Source organism: Metopolophium dirhodum, chromosome 1 (genome assembly GCF_019925205.1).
Source record: "Metopolophium dirhodum isolate CAU chromosome 1, ASM1992520v1, whole genome shotgun sequence".
Lineage (NCBI taxonomy): Eukaryota > Metazoa > Arthropoda > Insecta > Hemiptera > Aphididae > Metopolophium > Metopolophium dirhodum.
The window spans coordinates 130,186,920-130,206,162 of NC_083560.1; the positions used below are offsets into that span (position 1 = coordinate 130,186,920).

At 29.2% G+C, this 19,243-nt stretch overlaps 1 protein-coding gene across 2 annotated transcripts in view; it reads left to right on the top strand.

Moving 5' to 3' along the window:
- Positions 1–14,207: 14,207 nt before the first annotated feature.
- LOC132936181 (glycine receptor subunit alpha-2-like) overlaps positions 14,208–19,243 on the top strand; it is a 51,548-nt gene continuing 46,512 nt past the window's right edge. Inside the window, exons 1-3 of one of the 2 annotated variants that reach the window (XM_061002873.1) lie at positions 14,295–14,311; positions 16,600–16,790; positions 18,553–18,946. The gene's annotated coding sequence lies outside the window, so the exon portion shown is untranslated. Of the gene's footprint in view, positions 14,312–16,599; positions 16,791–18,552; positions 18,947–19,243 lie in introns of both variants that reach the window. The other variant, XM_061002872.1, reaches the window with a different exon arrangement.

The following is a 19,243-nucleotide window of genomic DNA, read 5'->3' on the forward strand; positions in this document are numbered from 1 at the left end:
TGAGAGAATTGTGGGGTGATACCGGGATCGAATATTTTAAAATTAAATTTTATTAAAAAAAAAGTTTGTCAAGCACTTTAATTATTTCAATAATTTGTACATTTTAAACATTGATGTTGAATATATCCATGGTTACGTAACAATAAAAGCCTTAAAAAGAGGTTTTTCAAAGTTTTTAAGATATTAGAGTAAAAATAAATAATATTTGAGATTTTCTGAAGGGTATTGCTCTATAAGAAGTTCACCATAGTTTAATTATAATGATATCATCTATTTTATTAATATCTATTTTCTATTTTGTTTACATTTTAACGTTATACCTATTACCTACCTATAAGTTATGACCTATATAGGAATTTTAACTGCAATTTATTATAACAATAAATTGTATTATTTTTTTTATAAAGCATTATTAACTGTCCAATTTGCTACCAGAAACCGAAATGTTGAAAATCGAAACAATTTTTATGCTCCAAAAGGTGATGACTAAGCTTATTGCACTTGCATATGTTTTTTAAATGCTCAGGTATAATCCTATATTCTTATATAAAAAAACCAAGAGAAATAAAAGTTCACACGAGTGCCATATTGTTGCTCCATAATATAACATTTCATAAATTAAACATTTGGTACTCGTACATTATGCTATCTTCAGATGAAAACGTATCACGTAAAAATATTTATGCGTGCTGATTGAAATGTTTAGCACTCTTTTTTAGTAAGTAAATCAAAAATAATATATGGTTTTCAAAATATTAAATCTTGTTTTCTACTATTTTTTAAGAACTTATATTAATTTACAACCACAAATTGATGCTTTTTGAATTTTAGTACAGGTTTGTTCATAAATTATGTGTAAACGTACTCACATCTATTAACCCGTCAGTGGTCGCGACGTGACGCGGCGCTCACCTCGTTAGTATTTTGAGAGCCACTTATTTATTTATTACTTGATTCATCTGATACTATTTAATATTAGGTACCTAATAAGTAGTAACTAAGAAATAATAATTTTATAATAATGCAAATAACCAAGTATAATGAATATTGTATAGCTTAAAGGTGGCAGGTTCATATTTATTGTAATTTTGTTCTTCAAATTTATAATAAATATTCAAATAAAAAAAAATTGAATAGATAATTATATTTATGTATAGGTATAGCATATTGAACCGCTATATACGTGCGGTAGATAACATATTATATGAACTTAAAATTTATATTGTTGGGTAGTCGGTAGGTACCTACACTTGCATAATTAGGTATATTGTATGTTGCCTAGAAAAACTATTTGACCGAGACTCAAATTTGTTTTGTCTGGATATATTTAGTGATTTTTTTTATGGTATCAATACATGCTTATTAGTTATTATGAAATTGTATAGAACATAATATTGGTCTCAAATCAGTATTTTCTAAACAATAAACTAAATTTATGTAATAGTTTTTTTTTTTAATCTAATAAATCACTTTTATTTTTAAAAATGTAAATAATATATTCAACATCAGTCATCAATATTGTTTTCTAAAGCAACAAAGCAGGACTAACCTACCTCCAATTATTATTATTTATTATAATAAATGACAGCCCACTGCCCACTAGGTACTAGCCGCGCAACACAGGGAAAAGTCCTGATATCCCATCGGCATAGACCGCCACCACTGAATACCTACTATATACAATAATACACGTCATATTATTATTTATTATATATTTATATTATATAAGTTGCTAGATGAAAACCGGGAAAAACGCTCTGCTGTATCGCCAGTGTGTCTGTATAGTACCTGGTCGAGTGTACCTGTCATTGAGTAGGTTACTGTATTATATTGGATTTATTAAATTTACAATTTTAGTAAATAAGTCTTGACAATTATATTTTGTATACGACAAATTGTGTCACTGTATTGGTGGCGCGATCTTGTGACCGGAACGTCGCCATGCCTTATTCGTAAATCGATGTTTTCACTGTTACACACTCGGTTTCACGGCTCTTGTATAGTTGTACGTATTTGATCAATAACAATCGACCATAATCTACTACTCAATCGAACTCAATTTAAATTTTTCTTGCCGAAATTAAAAAAATATAATCCAAAATAGGTACATAATATCCACAATAATTATTTTTTGTGTGCGGAACGCCGCAGTGGTGACTTGGACGTGCGTGTAAGGGAGAGATCCGCTTATATTGTTTTATATACAAACATACAGTCAAACACACATTACACATACACACCAATGTACAATCCAGACACACAGTACGCACACATTATAATTACAACGACTATTATAACTGTCCTTAACTAAAAATTTGCCTAAACTCAACAGTATCGAACGCTTGTCAACATTAAATTATAATATACGTAAACGCTAAACGTAACATAACTTCACTGGATCATCAACCAAAAACAATGTTATTTACTAACAGCCATATAACAACCAAAGTTTTATAAGATCAGTAGTAGGTAGTTGTATATTGAATGCACGGGTGCGTGTGAAAAGGATTTTACATAAGAAATTGTCTAAAATGAGTTAGTTAGGTAAGTACATATAATAAAAGAAGAAAAAAACCATACCGTTTGTAAAAAAAATAGATTAAGGGGGCTGGAGCAACCATTTTTTTCATATATTTAGCTCAATAAGTGAAAGAAAATCAAACATACTTCCAGTAGCTCGATTTCAATTTTGAAAAGTAAATTTGGTTTATATTCCTCCTTTCTAAGTTTGCTCGGAAGTGGATTCTTATATTTTTCATTTCGTAGCTATCTAGGTACAACTAAGTCAAGTATACGTTTATTTTGATAAAAATATAAGCTTACTATGCATCATATTATATTAATTAAAAATAAAGCCGAAAAGACGAAAACAGTTAGTATAATATATTATTATATAGCAGTAAATGGCAGAATAGATAATAGAATCATATTATTTTTTTCTCCAAGGAACACTTATTATTTAACAAAAATGTTAAACAGTTAAAAATTAATTTTTTTAAACAAATGTAATCATTGGTATAAGGATATTTTTTAGTTTATGAAAATTGTTGATATTGCCATTTAATTTTTACAGTTTAATTGCATCACTATTTGGTAGAATTTGTAAATTTCGGAAAACTACTCAAGAGATAAAGTAGTTAGTTCTATGTTATTGGAACATTCAAAGGGAATGCATCAACTCGTTAAGGTATAGAAAATGAGAACATAGCAAAAGAACAATAAATTAGAAATAGTTATCGAAAAAGAAATTCTACCAGCAGGATTAATAATAGATATGAATCAACCCTTTTTAGCTGTGTCACCAGATGGATTAATTGAGTTAGATGCATTAGTAGAAATAAAATGTCCAGCAACCGCTAAAGATTATGCAATACAAAATAAAAAAATAAAAGATGTGTAATTAAAAAACGGAAATCTTTTTATATAAACAAATAATATAAATATATCTTTTTCCGACGAATTTTCATACGGTATGGTTTATTTTGATTATTATCATAAATCCGGTAATTCAAATTTCGTCGCGAAAAGTGCGATAACGGATTACACACACTAATGTTCATTTACTTTTCATACATCGACACAGCTAAAATGTACATGTAATATGAAATGCCTAAGCACTACCCCTTAAAAGATGGTATGCTCCAGCCCCCTTAAGTCATTTTCTAATATTGAATATTTGAATGTGTTATTTAAATGTGCATTTTACCATAAGTCATGAGTATCTATCCGTGCATTACCTATAGGGTATGACACTGACTAAGCTTATTATACCACTTTTAATTATGTTGTGTAAAAGTGGTAAAACCCGTTAAGTGGGCTTAACTAGCATTCCACCCATTATAACTTTTTTTTTTATCGATTAACCCACGGCAACTCGGGTCAAGTAGAAGGGTACTGTAGGTTTGGTATAAGCATGTGTGTTTTGGTTTTGACAGAATTGAAAATTGGGCACCCGTAGGTTTCTGCCATGGCCGGTCGGGGGATGGCGGCCTCTTTCTCTAGACAGTTGCTTGCCTAGAGAAAAGAGCCACCCGTGGTCGAGATTCGAACCAGCGACGGTACGCGTTGGAACCGACGCCGTAGTCCGCTCGGCCGACGGCCACTCCGTTCCATTATAACCTATGCGTAGGTAAGAAAAGTGATGTGGACATACAATTGTTTACAATAGAAATAATTAATAATGATAAGTACCTAAAGGCTAGGAAATGTTTTTACGTTTGTCGCCTTTTCTGCCTAATTAATAATTACATATCTTATTATCATTAAAATGATAATTAACTATGATTTAAAAATCTAAAATAATAATATAATGTTACATTTTTCAATTTTCATTTAAAAATAAAATCATTAAATTCGTATAAGAACCATGTCGACGTTTTGGCTGAAAAAGTTATTAAAATAAACACTAGAACTTGTAAGTAAGTAATATCTTCACTAAAATATTAATTAGGTATTATAAAATATTACATATCAATGTAATAAAATTAGTATCAGTGTCACTGTGATACTAATAATACTATGAATAATTACCCATATAATATTTAGTTCCATTATGAATTTAATATGGTTTGTATGAATTAAGCTTTTGTTATTTTATATGTAGGTGCTTGTTATTTTTAAATATAGAGCCTAAATTCCGGATTCATGTGAATAAATTCAATTTTTATTAAAATATAGTTATTACAATAACAACCAGAAGCACATTGTAAGATACTAAGATAGGTACCTAATATCTATTATATTTAATATGATTTAATTTTAATGTTTTTAATTAAGTGCTTTACCATTTACCAATAATAATAATAATAATAATAATATTATCTTGTATAATTGTATACCTAGTTGTATTATAGGTACACAATAAAATATTTAATGTTTACAAATGGCAATTATGTACCGATTTGTAAACAAATTAATTGGCGACAGCAGGAGTCAAGAATGTAATTGAAGACGTATCTATTTTTAATAATTTATTCAAAATAAAGATAGGTAAGTAGATAATATAATAATACATTTTAAAGTAAAACCACGGACTAGGATGGAACTATTGGTTATTACTATTATTTAATATTTATAATTTATGTAATACATTTTTGATGTCGTAAAATGGTTTTGAAGGAAAATAGATTCTGGATTTTTAAAACGTAGGGTAATAAGTACACATGCATAACAAAAATACGCGATTTATTTATTAACTAAAAAATATTACACTATACCTACTTTAAATTTTAATTATAAAAATACAGACGAAACAGTAAGCATTTTTATCACTCCCTAAGTCTCCATTTCAAAATTCTGTTTCTGACTGTATTCTCTAATTTGATTAATATTTTAATCTATGTATTAACAAGTTTTGAATTCTTCTTTTTCTTTGCATTATTTTTTTTTTTTTGATCATTGTTTAAAACTTTTGTATATTGACACATCCTTATCTTTACGTAATATGATATTATATAAAAGTCAGTACTTCAATTTTATGTATACTACATGGAAAAGTGTTGATAATTTTTAATTTTTTGTTGAAAAAATCATCAACTGTCTGTTGAAAAACATCATAATCATTGCAACATTTTTGAAATGATTCCTCTACGTTCGTCAACAAATTGAATAGAAATGTATAATGTGGCATAGTTACATCAGATGGTGTTTGTGAATAGTTAGTAATAACGTCATCAGGTGCAAAGTGTTTAGAACAAATGTATAGTTCAATGGTTTTAATTGATTGTTTACTGTATTATGTACTGCTGATTCACAAGCTACTTTGTTACTTTCGTATACTTTGAACAGTGTAACATTTGTCTGATCTTCACAACTTTCACATTAATTGAACATTTACATACCTACTTTACGTCTTGGTGCCATTTTGCAACATTTAAAGTAGGAATAGAAAAATTAAATTTGATGTAAATAGGTATGTAGTAAGTAATAAAACCACCGACTAAGATAGTATGTAACGGTAATCGGAAAAAAAATCCCCAGACTACAATATTACTCACAACCACATGCAACATGAACAAATATTTTTTAAACGTTAATTAGTATCTACAATTACCATTATTACCACATTATTAATATTTAATTACAAATACGTATATTATATTATATTATGTTATTAAAAAAATTATATATTATAAATACAATTTTGTTTTAAATTACGATAATATATTATGTGCCATAATATGCCTCGTGCCTACATTTAATAAATTACTGTTTGATAATTATTATTATTATTTCCTATATTTTGTATAATATTTTTGTATACTATGTTTTTAACTTTATTATTAGACGTATCGATCCTTCGAAATATTTGTATATATGTTTGTGAAGTTGTTAAATTAATTAAGTTGAATTACACATAATATTTAAAACATTAATCATAATGTATAATTTTTTTAATAATATAATATAATATACGTATTTGTAATTGAATATTAATAATGTGGTAAATGATAATTATAGATACTATGTGATTAAAACCAAGTCAAATGTGATGAATTATAAACACGTAAATAAATACATTTAAGAACCATGACCTTCATTGTTAATTACACGTAAATTTATCTCCAAATAACGAATCTGATGTTTCTATATAACGAAATAATTATTCGATAAAAACCAGTTTTTGTAAATGTTGTCACTATCAAATTGATAGTTTATGTCATAGTTCTAAAATTGTACATGAACAATGTACCCGATAAAGATAAGACACCGAAGGTTGGCAAACTGATTAATTTTACTGTAGTACACTTCAGTTCCAATATTGGTGCAAACGAGTATACATTCCTTCGTTTTCTCTTCGTCCGTACAAAAAAAATGTCAAAACGTAAATGTTTATCCATCGCCGATAAATTTGAAATTTTAAACGAAGTTGGTATAGATGTTAAAAAAAAGATATTGCCGCAAAATATAGTATTCCAACAAGTTCTCTATCAACCATTTTGAAAAACCGTGAAAACGTAACCAATCAAATGCAAAATTCTTCTCTCCTCAGCAATAGAAAACGAATGAAAATTTTCAAAAATAATAAGCAAACAAAACTTACTGATTATTTCTTTAAATTATATTTAAGGTTAAAAAATTAAATTAAACTGTAATATGATATTTGATGTTGTTTTTACATACATACAATATACATAATAAAAAAATAATAAAAAAAAAGTTGAAAAAAATACGTAATTCTATTTAACGAATTCATCTATATAACGAATTTTTTTTGGCTGCTTATTCGACTTCGTTATATGGAAGTTTCACTGTAATAATTACAATAATATTATACATTGGAGGGAAAATTCAAAAAGTAGAAATTTATGGTTCTCATATATAAACATAGATAGAGCGCGAATCGTATTTGCCCAACTTCACCCCGTACAAGCCTACTCATAACCTTAAGTGGACCCGTGATTAGGCGTTCATTTACAGTTCATACTATCTTAGTCCGTGGTGGAAACTTACTTACGGTCGAGTCACGGCTATAGCTGATAATACTATCTTTAATCGCGTACGAGTAGGAACATTTTTGTAGGTTAGGTTAAAATTGTTTAATTGGTTAATGTGAAAATATTCGGGAAAACTCTGAATATAATGTAACAGGAGTGTATGTTGCGATCGTGACGAACGAGCATAATAATATTAATATTATACAACTGCATTAGCACAGCCGCCGTCGCCACCACTGGCAACCGATCGCGACACCGCCGCCGCGGAAACTGAAGAACCAGTAGCAACTAGCACGTGCGACCCTGGTACCCGGAGTCCGTTTTGTCGGAGTAGTCTGACGCAATAGACGATAGACGGACATTTTTTTTTTATTACAACACGGCTCTTGATTGCCATGGACGTCACAACATCCGTATTTTTAAGGCCAGCTTCCCACGGCGCGTGGCTCGGCTCGTGGCTCGTGCTGGCTTAGTGCTTTAGTACTTAGTGCTTAGTACCACAGACGTGCCGTGGCTAGTCATAATAGTTCCCACTGTTCCCACTGAAGTTCCTCGGTATACAGTCACGAGCCACGATAATGGTTTTTCATACAGACAATTAATTATTCAGTTACAATTTTAAGTATGTCTTACCTAAAATTATATTACTATAATATTTAATACATACTTAATGGTTTTTTAATACATCAACACTTTAGTTGATCGTATTTTTGTGTTATTACAAGAATACAAGATCGAATAAAAAAGTTGTTTGGTTTGGGAAAAAAATCGAGGCGAGCCTCAGGGGGCTTCAGGAGACTACTGTCAGCAGACAGGCAACAGCAATAGTTAAAGAACTTACCTCAATTATCAAAAGTTAAACTTCGTTATATAATAATTATATGTATAGTAATATAGTCACGAGTGAGTATAGTAATTAGTAAAAGGGACCATGGGGCAAAATGGTGACGCTAAGGTTTCATGAGGCTATATTGTTTATTTTTCGTGATATTCTTTTAATAATTTAAATACATGATTATCATAATATACAATGTATATTTAATCAATGCGGTAAAACAATTATGTAAAAGTAGTACAAAATTATATATTAATAACATGTAAAAACCGTTTTGCCCCAATTGCATACTTATTTTTTGACGGATATCAGGAGGTGTTAAAATTATATATAAACAGGTACAATTCCTCAAAACTCTTTGCACTACATTATATACTTAAAATAACTTTTTCGCCTTACGCAATACTATCTTTTTTACTTTTTTTTTTAAAAACTTTTGTGAGCCCCCTGAGCAACGCGCTCCCTGGCAGATATATACTTACCAGCGTTGGCTGAGGAAAGTTTGCCAGGTCACGGGGGGTTAGGCCTGACGTTATTGATATTTAATTACGTTTTATGTCAATAAATGATGGTGGCTGGAGAAGAAGTAATGCTAACGTGGTTCCTCCTCCGTTCCTAGATTAACTCGGAAAAAAAAGTTGTTACTGTTGGAATTAAAAATAAAGTTGAGTGTAATCTCAGATTTTTTTTATGAGTATCTGAAGTTAAAATTTTGACAAAATTCGACATTCACGTGATTATCTAAATTTAATGTATCTAATTCAATAACCGAATTACCGATTTCCACTGCATAATAATTATAACAACTTTCAAACTTAATAACATACCAGTCACAAATTAATTCTTTTGTATCGGTAGGTTTATTACCACCATAATCCATATTTATTTTAAGTCAATATTAATTATTTAATAAACGATTCTGAGCGAAGACGGTCTAAATAATTTTTGAAATTTGAAATTTGATATATTTTGTCAACATTTTAACTTTAAATATTTATAAAAAGAAATTATGGCTATGTATTTTTAATATTTTTCAACTGCTATTGTAACAACATATCAGTAACCTTATATACAATTTTCAAGCTTATTGACTCAACGAATAAAATTGTATTGACATTTATAGAAAAAAAACTAAAAAAAAGTGGGTAAGTGGATGTTGCTCTGCTGTACAACATTGTATAAGAAAAACGATTCTGAGCGAAAACGGTCAGTCTGCCTATGATATTACTAAGTATATTTGATGATATAATTGTGAATAAAGTAATTTATATATTTACTTATTTACGTGGAACCTTGTTTTAAATTTTTAATCCTTAGCTATAAAAGTTGAACATTTTATAAATTTTTAACTACAAAATAATTATTACATTTTAAAATTGATAAATTTTGTCAATATTTGAACTTTAAATGCTTATAAATAAAAACTGTGACTAAGGATTTTTAATATTTTTCAAATGTCATTGTAACAATATAGTAGGACCCTTGTATTACATTTTCAAGTTTTTTACCCAACAAATAAAATTTTATTGATATTTGTAGAAAAAAAACTAAAAAAAATGGAAACTGAAAATGTAAACAGCTCAAAATAAGTCAAAATATTTGGAAAATGTTATGGTGTATATAAAATGCTAATATAAACATTCGGTCAAAATTTCATGTACCTACAGTCATTTGTTTTAAAGTTGCACCAAAAACCAAAATCGATTTTCTCAAAAACAGATTTTGCGTAAAAATTCCCGTTTTTCCTTAATTTTTCTTTCGTTTTTCATGTCACTTTTGATAACTACCGGGAAAGCTTTACTTTTGAGACCCCCCAAAGTATCAACTAGATTCACTTTCCTATCAGAAAAGTTACTGTTGAAAAAAATCCAAGCACTTTTACTGTCCTAAAAGGTGATGACAGGCACAAAAAAAAAATTTAAAAAAAAACACACATCATTGTAAAATCAATACATTCATCGCTTCGCTCAGAATCTAAAAATCGCCACATGAGAAATCGAGTGAATATCCTCCAATGTTGTAAAAATGATTCAAACGCTCATAATAATTTATTTTGACTTTCCAGTTGACATAAATGTTCAAGCTTTTTGACCCAACAAATAAAATTTAATTGACATTTATATATAAAAAAAAAAAATGGGCAAGTGGATGTCGCTCTGTTTTGTTACAAGTGGGTCCCTGTAATGGATGGTGTTAAATTTAAATTCAATAATATAATAATATCATTGTATAAGATACACGATTCTGAGCTAAAACGGTCAGTCAGCCTATGATATTACTAAGTATATTTGATGATATTATTGTGAATAAAGTAATTTACCTATATATTTGTTTAAAATAAAACTCGTTTTAAATTTTCAATCTTTAGCTATAAAAGTTGTACATTTTATAAATTTTTAACTACAAAATAATTATTACATTTTAAATTCGATGAATTTTGTCAAAATTTGAACTTTAAATGCTTATAAAAAAAATGTGCCTATGTATTTTTAATATTTTTCAACTGCTATTGTAATAACATAGCCTTGCATTAAATTTTAAGTTTTTTATCCAACAAATTGTAACATCGCGGAATCTTTCACGTTTAATCAGTTTTTGTTATGATTATCGCGCGCTAATGCGTAAATGATCGCAGTATTATGTAACAAATATACCCCGACCCCCACAACCTGCAGTGTTCGGTGTCCACACGCCGTTGCCCACGGCCGACGATGCTGTCAGCGCCTCGGTCGCGCCCGGCAGCATTACACCGGCAGAGCAACCTGTCTCCGAAAATTAATTAATTGTATTATTGTAAAATAATGATAAAAACGCCGACACTGACCTGCCCCACTTTCCACAACACACACGGAGCTCCGTCGCCGGGCCGAAGCCGTGGATTTCCGTCACCGATTTCAAAAACACTTCTTTTTTCGCAACCCATAGATAAGGATATAATATAATATTATTATAATATATAACCACTCGTGACACAATACGTTTTCGTACACCAGCACGGCACGGGATACCAACACGGATACCCGACAAACCTCGTGGCCGATCGTCTCGCAGTTCTACGGCACACATCCTGGCTTTCCATCTTCTGCACGTATAATCAACACCGCCATGATGGGCCAAGCTGTCTCCCGTGGGCCGCCGGTGGCCGAGGGTACCAGACAACGGAATCTCCACAGAAGATGCTGCTCAAGTCGTCGGTCGTTGTTTCCATCAAATGTTGTAATGTAAATTTCCCTATGTCCCCCCCCCCCCCTTTAAAGCACGATTTATAGGCGTCGCAAGACGTGGGTCCTTTTTATATTTTCTTTCCCCAAGCTGTCGCAAGCTCCATGCTCCGGCGTACTTCAAAAATATATTTAAACTCAACAAAAAAGATGCGATCATGTACACACCAGGTAACCTTGTGAGAGCATACCATGAGTTATGTGGCGTGCGGTCTCCCGTGGGCCTAAACTTTAATATTATATTTTACAATACGGATGTTCATTATTCAAATTACTATTACCAATGAACTAATGATCAGGTTCCGTATTATTATTATTCATTTTACCATACCTGCCATGTGCCAAATTATTATATTATATTATTCAACTCAAACTTATTATTCACATGTGTGAATGCCAAATTATTATTATTTATGATTGCCAATATTAATTATAACTATTATTTACTCTATGTAAAATATAAAAACCTCATGATTACCTTAAACTTCACCCTTATTATTTTATTTTTCTCAACTAATACAACCCTTTTCCCCTTTATATAAATCTCTGGCATTCATTTGCCACTACGTGTTTAAAACCTACGAGTTCCGCCGACTTGGCCTTAAGGCCTACACGCGGTGCGGCTCGTAGGTCACGAGAGAGGTGTCCCTCCTCAACCAGTGGCGTAATTAGGAATTTGTCTTAGGGGGGGATAGACATTTTTTTAAACACAAAATACTTAGATTTTCAAGTACAGTGGTGAGTGTATATGAGAATCCTATTTCATCAAAAATCTTTAAATTAATATATAAGTACACAAAATGTATTAATTAGTGTTACTTTAAAATTCTACACAATTCAGTGCCTATACAATATTGTAATAAATTCTTCAAAATGTAAATATTGAATATATTAAAATTAAATTTTACTTATAAATTAAATAATAATTATTAAAATATTAAATTTATTTTGTTCATAATATGATATAACGTATATAGGTTTTTTTTATACTGTTAACCTAACCTATAAAAGAATTTCTAATTTTCTTGGCTGTTTAGCCAACTTGCCAATCACATAACCAGGATTTAACACAATTATTGATTTATGAACAGCCATCATGGTTAAACCATTTAATCGATCCTGTAATTAATAAAAATTACCAATAATTATTTAAATTTTAAAATAAAATAAAACTAGATACTTCAATAATAATTTATCATAATAATGAACTTACTTCACACATTGTGTTACGGAGATATGTTTTAACTCGTTTGAGTGTCAAGAACATACGTTCGGGAGTTGTAGTGGAAACCGGGAACGTACATAATATTTTCAATAACAGATTAATATTCGGATAAATTTCTGAATTGCATTCAGTAAGAGCATCAATTCCAGTTTTAGGTATAATCCCACTTCTTTGGAGCTTTGCCCTCCAAAGTCTCAATTCAGCAATTGCATTGTTTTTATCTATTTGTGGTAGTACAAAATGTACAATTTATAACGTCAACGGTCAACCCCAATAATAATAACCACATAAAATGATAACTGTTTCGGCGTATTAGCTGCAGTCGCTATATAGTCGTTGTTTCTTATTATCAGTATTTTCCACCTATTTATAAAATGTCTTTATATTAATTCTATTTAATATAGTATGAACTTTGTAGTGATGTCAGCATGACAAAACACATAATCCAACAGGCACATTAAGCCACAAATTAATAAATAAATATACATATTATATAGGCTCTGGGAGGGATCTATCCCACTCATCCCCTCCTTAATTACGCCCCTGCCCTGAACATGTGGGTAGTTTTCTGGCGGTAAGAAACCAGAATTCTTATAAAATAAAATTTTATTGATATTCATAGAAAAAAAAAACTAAAAAAATTAAAAACTATCAATGTCTGTAATCAGCTTAAAAAGATTCAAAATATTTTCAAAATTGTATGGTGTATAGAATATGAAAATATAAACATTCAGTAAAATGTTCATGTATCTACAGTTATTCGTTTTTGAATAACAATAAAATAACAAAACCACTACATGAGAAATCGAGTGAATATCCAATATTGTAAAAATATGAATTTCAAACGCTCTTAAAAATTTAATTTGATTTGCTTGTAGACATTTTTTTTTTTTTTTGATATAGGTAGTCAAACTTATGAGGAATCTTGTATTACAATAATAATCACAAATCGTTAATAACCAATAAATCACACGGTAAAGCGATAGTTACAATATTATACTTCCACGTTGGTAATTTGTTTTTATTATTTGAATAATATTTGCATATTAGAAGTTAGAACGGTATACAGGTACCGTCTATATTAATTGTATCCATGTTAAAATGTACGTTAAAAAACTGTGGTGCATTTTATGTAAAAAAATCGTCTCGCCGAGAAAAAAAAAACAAATAGGTACCTTGACGTAATTGCGCCTCTGTTGACTATAATAATTATACCGACTGTATGCTAATGAAGAGCACACTAGAGCATACGAGAAACGTGAATGGAGGCGTTTTTATGTGCAACTAAGCAAAATTTAATATAATAATATAATATATTGTTGTGATGCGTTCGCTTGTTCATTCAAAAAACGTATCGATCGTTTATCAATTGCCGTCTATACGCGATAAAATTAAATTAGCACAGCGCTAGATGGCGTAGTAAACTTCGCGGACACTTGAGACCGTTCTCGACATTTTTTAATATAACACGATATTTGTCCAAAGCCCCAGGCAAACATTACGTACTTTTGCAGCGAGTTGCAACGCATAGCTACAGCGAGGCGGACGGAGTGGTTTTAAAGTATCGATGGTACCTACTAATTTGCAATTATAGGTAGGTATATACCTATTATATACACAAAAATACAATAAAGTATTTTCAAGTAGGTACCTATGTATACATTTACTGTTAATAATACTTATAAGTTAGGTATAATATTATTACGTTAGAATTATGGTTGAGGACTTTAGCGTAGTATATTTTAGGTGACTGTGAAAAACAAATACGATCACCTGCAAGGTATTATATATAGCTAGAAATATAATTTGATTTTGAATGCACTATTTGCTTTAGGACATACCTACCTAATTATTTTACTTTGAATTTTTTGTTGCATATTTCAATAATTTAAATTTAAAAAATGTTATACATATTTATAATTGTATTAATATTAACAATATTACCTATATATATATTTAACGAGTTTAGTACACAGTTGACAATTATATCATGTACCTACATGAAACGTCTAAACAATATGTATTATTAATTTCAATAGTTGTTATTAAATTCAATGAAGTATTAAAAACAAAATGATTATAAAAATTAATTAGAAGTGCATATTTGTAATGCATTCTTTTGGGTTAATAAGTGAAGTCATACTTGCCTATTTAGGGATTTTTAGAGATATGCACTATCAATATTCCTATCCCATAGTTATAACTTATAATCTTAGCAACGCGATGTTAGTATAGTGACGAGTGACGAAAAGCTAAAGGCTCACACTTTGTTGCATTTGCATATTTTATGCAATCTGCATGTCATCTGCTTGTTTTATTTTTTATTTTTTTGAGCTATGTATTTATTTAAATTTAGAAAATACCTGATTTTACCAAGCAAAACTTATATGGAGGCACAACGCTATGAACTCATTTTATATCAAAATTGTTTCTTGAATAATTGAGTAGGCATATTTACAGGCTTTAATTTAAGATAACGTCTTCTGCATAATACTAATTATAATAATAATTTGGGGTTATATATTTTAATTTGAGGCATTGCAGATTTTACATTTTAATCCTGAGAACGTATCGTATGCGTGTACTATATCTCTCGATACTCCAAATTGGTCTTAGATGTGATGTATACACAATGTAATCATACATAATCCCTAATATTTAAAATAATTATTACAGCAATGACTGAAATGTACCTTAATTTAAAATAAACACCATGTCATAATTTTCAACTTGAAAACATTAAAATCAAATAATGAAAAAAAAATTTATAATTGCATATTTTTTGTCAACGAATTTTATATTATAAGTATTTATAACTGCATAATAAATTATACATATTCAGTAGGTACATTTTTGTAGTATTAAATTTCGGCGTTTCGGACTCTATTTAGTAATGGCATAATAGATAGTTGAAACTTGAAGCAGTTATGTTCGTGATCATGTAATTTTGAGATATTTGTTTACCTTATTACAATGAACATGCGCTCATTCACCGCCATACATTAAAATAGCGTAAAATGCTACATGCGGTACTTCTGTTTAGAGACATACACAAAGTCGTTAAGTGTATGCAATATGTAACTAATACCTAGTAAGTTTGATATTTAAAATTGAATACCTAATACCCATATGTAATAAGATATTTTTTTGAAGCTATCACGAACATGTCTCGATTTACCTATTATTCTAACTAATAGTTGGTAAATTGTCCCTGGTAATATTGTATATACTACCTTCCTTGTTTAATTATTTTTCTTTTTGTTTAAACTCCTTTGTAATTTTGTATATTATTCAGCATTATAATTATGTCTAATTCCTATTGATTACCTTAAATCTAAAATGTATTACCTCTTCTGTATTCAAAAGGAACGGCTCGTTAGTCATTAACAAATAAATATATAAATAAATATGTGCTAAATGTACATGGTACCTTCATTTACAGAATACATAATATGTCTATCATATGTAAAGACCGGATTTTGCATTATAATGCATGTTCATATTTTTATAAACAATTACATGCAGTAAATGGGTTTTCATCAATCCTACTTAAATAAATAATACTACAAATTTTTATTTTGCATATTTTTGCATATTTTGGGTACAAGTGCATATTTTATATAAAAACGCATGTTTTTGCATAATACGTATACACTAGGTATAAATTTAATTTAATTTACATTTTATAATTGTATGTAAGTACAATTATTATACATACATTTTTCCACAACACAAAAATTGAAAATATTTAAAAAAATATAATAATACGTTTCCGTATTAGTTGGTAAGTAGGAAGGTTATCATTGCATACTGGTTTTCCTATCGTATATTTTTATCTTATCGATTTTGTCTAACATTATCGACTTATCGTAAATACTACAGAACACGAACTGATAGACTGACGACTGCAGTAGTTCGAAGCGTAAATTCGGCAATATTCAACGACCAACGTATTATAAAAACGTGTAAATTTTATATAACATTGTTTGTGTTTGTTATTTTACAATGCCAAAATGTCCAAGTTCAAAACAGTCCATCACTTAGAAAATGGATTGAACCGTATAACAAATCAGGTGAGGTTTTCAAAACCTTAAATAATAATTCAGTTTTTTGTCAATATTGTAATAAAGTAGTTGTAGTACAAAAAAATTTCAAATTGATCAGCACGTTAAGTCATTTTCACACGAAACATATTCGAAAACTCCCCCACTTCTAAACAAACATTTGTTAATCAACAGTTGACATCAGGTGAAAATCAATCAGTATTTTTCCAAGACCTTTATTCAGCTTTGATAGTTTCTAACATTCCACTGCATAAATTACAAAATACCAATTTCTAATCTGTTTGGAAAAATATACTCATCTACATATACCTGATAAAAGTACCCTAAAGAAGAATTTTGTAATCAAATGTTACACAGACGTTTCAAAAAAAATACGAGAAAATATAGGAAGTTCATTCATATATTTTTTGTATATTCAATTATAGTAATTATAATGCCTGTCTACCTTATAATATGTTATAAACTCATATACTTTGATAGAATTTATATTGATTTAGATATTATGGTTATCTTAAACAAATTACCTCTCACAAAAATAAAAATAGTATAATTTTATGAATTATGAATTTTTTTTTGAAATTTAAAAAATTTAAAAACGACTGTTTTTCTGTAACAACAATATTATTTAAGACAGTTATTTTGTTACTACTTAAATTAAATTAAACTTTTGGGCTTCTACCCAACACTCAACATAAATATCAGACAGTGCAATAAAGGAGGTAGGTATTAAATATTTATACAGCTCTGAAGTTACAATTTTTTTTACAAAATAGCAAAAAAATGTATTTAAAACTTTATTATAGTTCCATGTTATTATTAATTATTGGTACATTACAATATCACCACACTTGGATTAACGTATAGGCAAAGTAGACACATGCATAGGGCTAGACAATTAGGGAGGCTATATTATTTTCTAGTTTTACAATATACTCGTCATAATAATTGAAATTTAAAATATTTTTAATGATAATATTTGCATAATAGTATCATACAATTATACAACTCTAATCGCTTATCAATTTTGTAATAGGTTGTATAATTTTGTATAAGAAGAAAAATAATGTTTTAAAATTTAAATAATTATTACACTAGATTTTTTTTTATTATGTGGTTTATTTTTAATACAACTTGTAAACTAATAAAAGACTATAATTAATACTTAATATTGTAATATTTATACGTAATCACAAAAAGTTGTAGTATTGTATTTATTCATGCAGACAAAATATTGAATTTTTTATATAAAATGACTAGGTACCTATTGCTTGTACTTGTATATTATATTATATAATTTTATTTTTCTACACAATGGTTTATTTAAAAATATGTGTCTATTGCCTAGGGCCATGGTATTCCGGCCCAGACTATACCTAGTAGGTGTATAATATTATGCGCAGGAGAAAATTATTAATTTTATATATATATGCATAGTTTAAATTAAAAGAAAATTTGATTTGGAAATTGCGCGTAATTGTTGATGGTGCAGTAAAACGGTATGTTGCTATGATAGTATAGGTGCAATGTAAAAAAATAACCTTTAATTAACGCAAAAATAATATATGCATAATATGTATATTATATTCCAACCATTAAAAGTCGTCACAGGCGTAATGATATAATAATATATATAATGGGTGAATAGAACAATTCAATTAGAGAAGTACCTTCCCGCTAAAATTAACGTAACAATAATAATATAGTAATATAAGAATATTATAATAAACAAAATACTATATTATTATACATTATAATACTTATTCTATTTCAGAACTGATGCGGAAATCATCATTTGATTGCCATTTCTTAATGTCGCTATATTTTATTCTTCGATTGGCGTCGCCGACAATTGAACAATATATATGGGTCACAATGACGTATGATGCAGCATAATATCGGAGGGCGAAGGAACGCAAGCACACGCCACAGAGGAGCTGAGCCAGTCAATCATTCTCTAACGCCCTCGCGTAACACTTGCCGGTTAGGGTGCGAGTAACAGCTACGCACGCCACAAAATAATATTATTATCATGTTAATATTATAATACCTATACCTACGTTTTTCTCGGAGAGATTAAATGTATTTTTGACTCGTCGAGCTGGAGTGGACTTGACAACGCGCCGATACAGACATTTCAACGGTTCTTCGCATCTAGACAAATACATGTAAGTACCTACCTAAGCTAATCTAACCTGTAGGCACTAATGTACAACATAATATGGAAATTATTTTGAGCCAATTAAATTGTTTTTTTTATGGCGATGGGGTTATAATAATTACGACACATACATCGGTGGTGGGCAGACGAATTTTGAGAGCACATGCAATTAACACCCACACTTTTTTTTATATTTAAAAATAATTATATCGTTACGTCCGACTATAATAATGCTCACGAAACATTTATTTGAAAATTCATTTTTATTTGTAAATATTTCAGAATAGCTTTAGTGTCTTCGTGA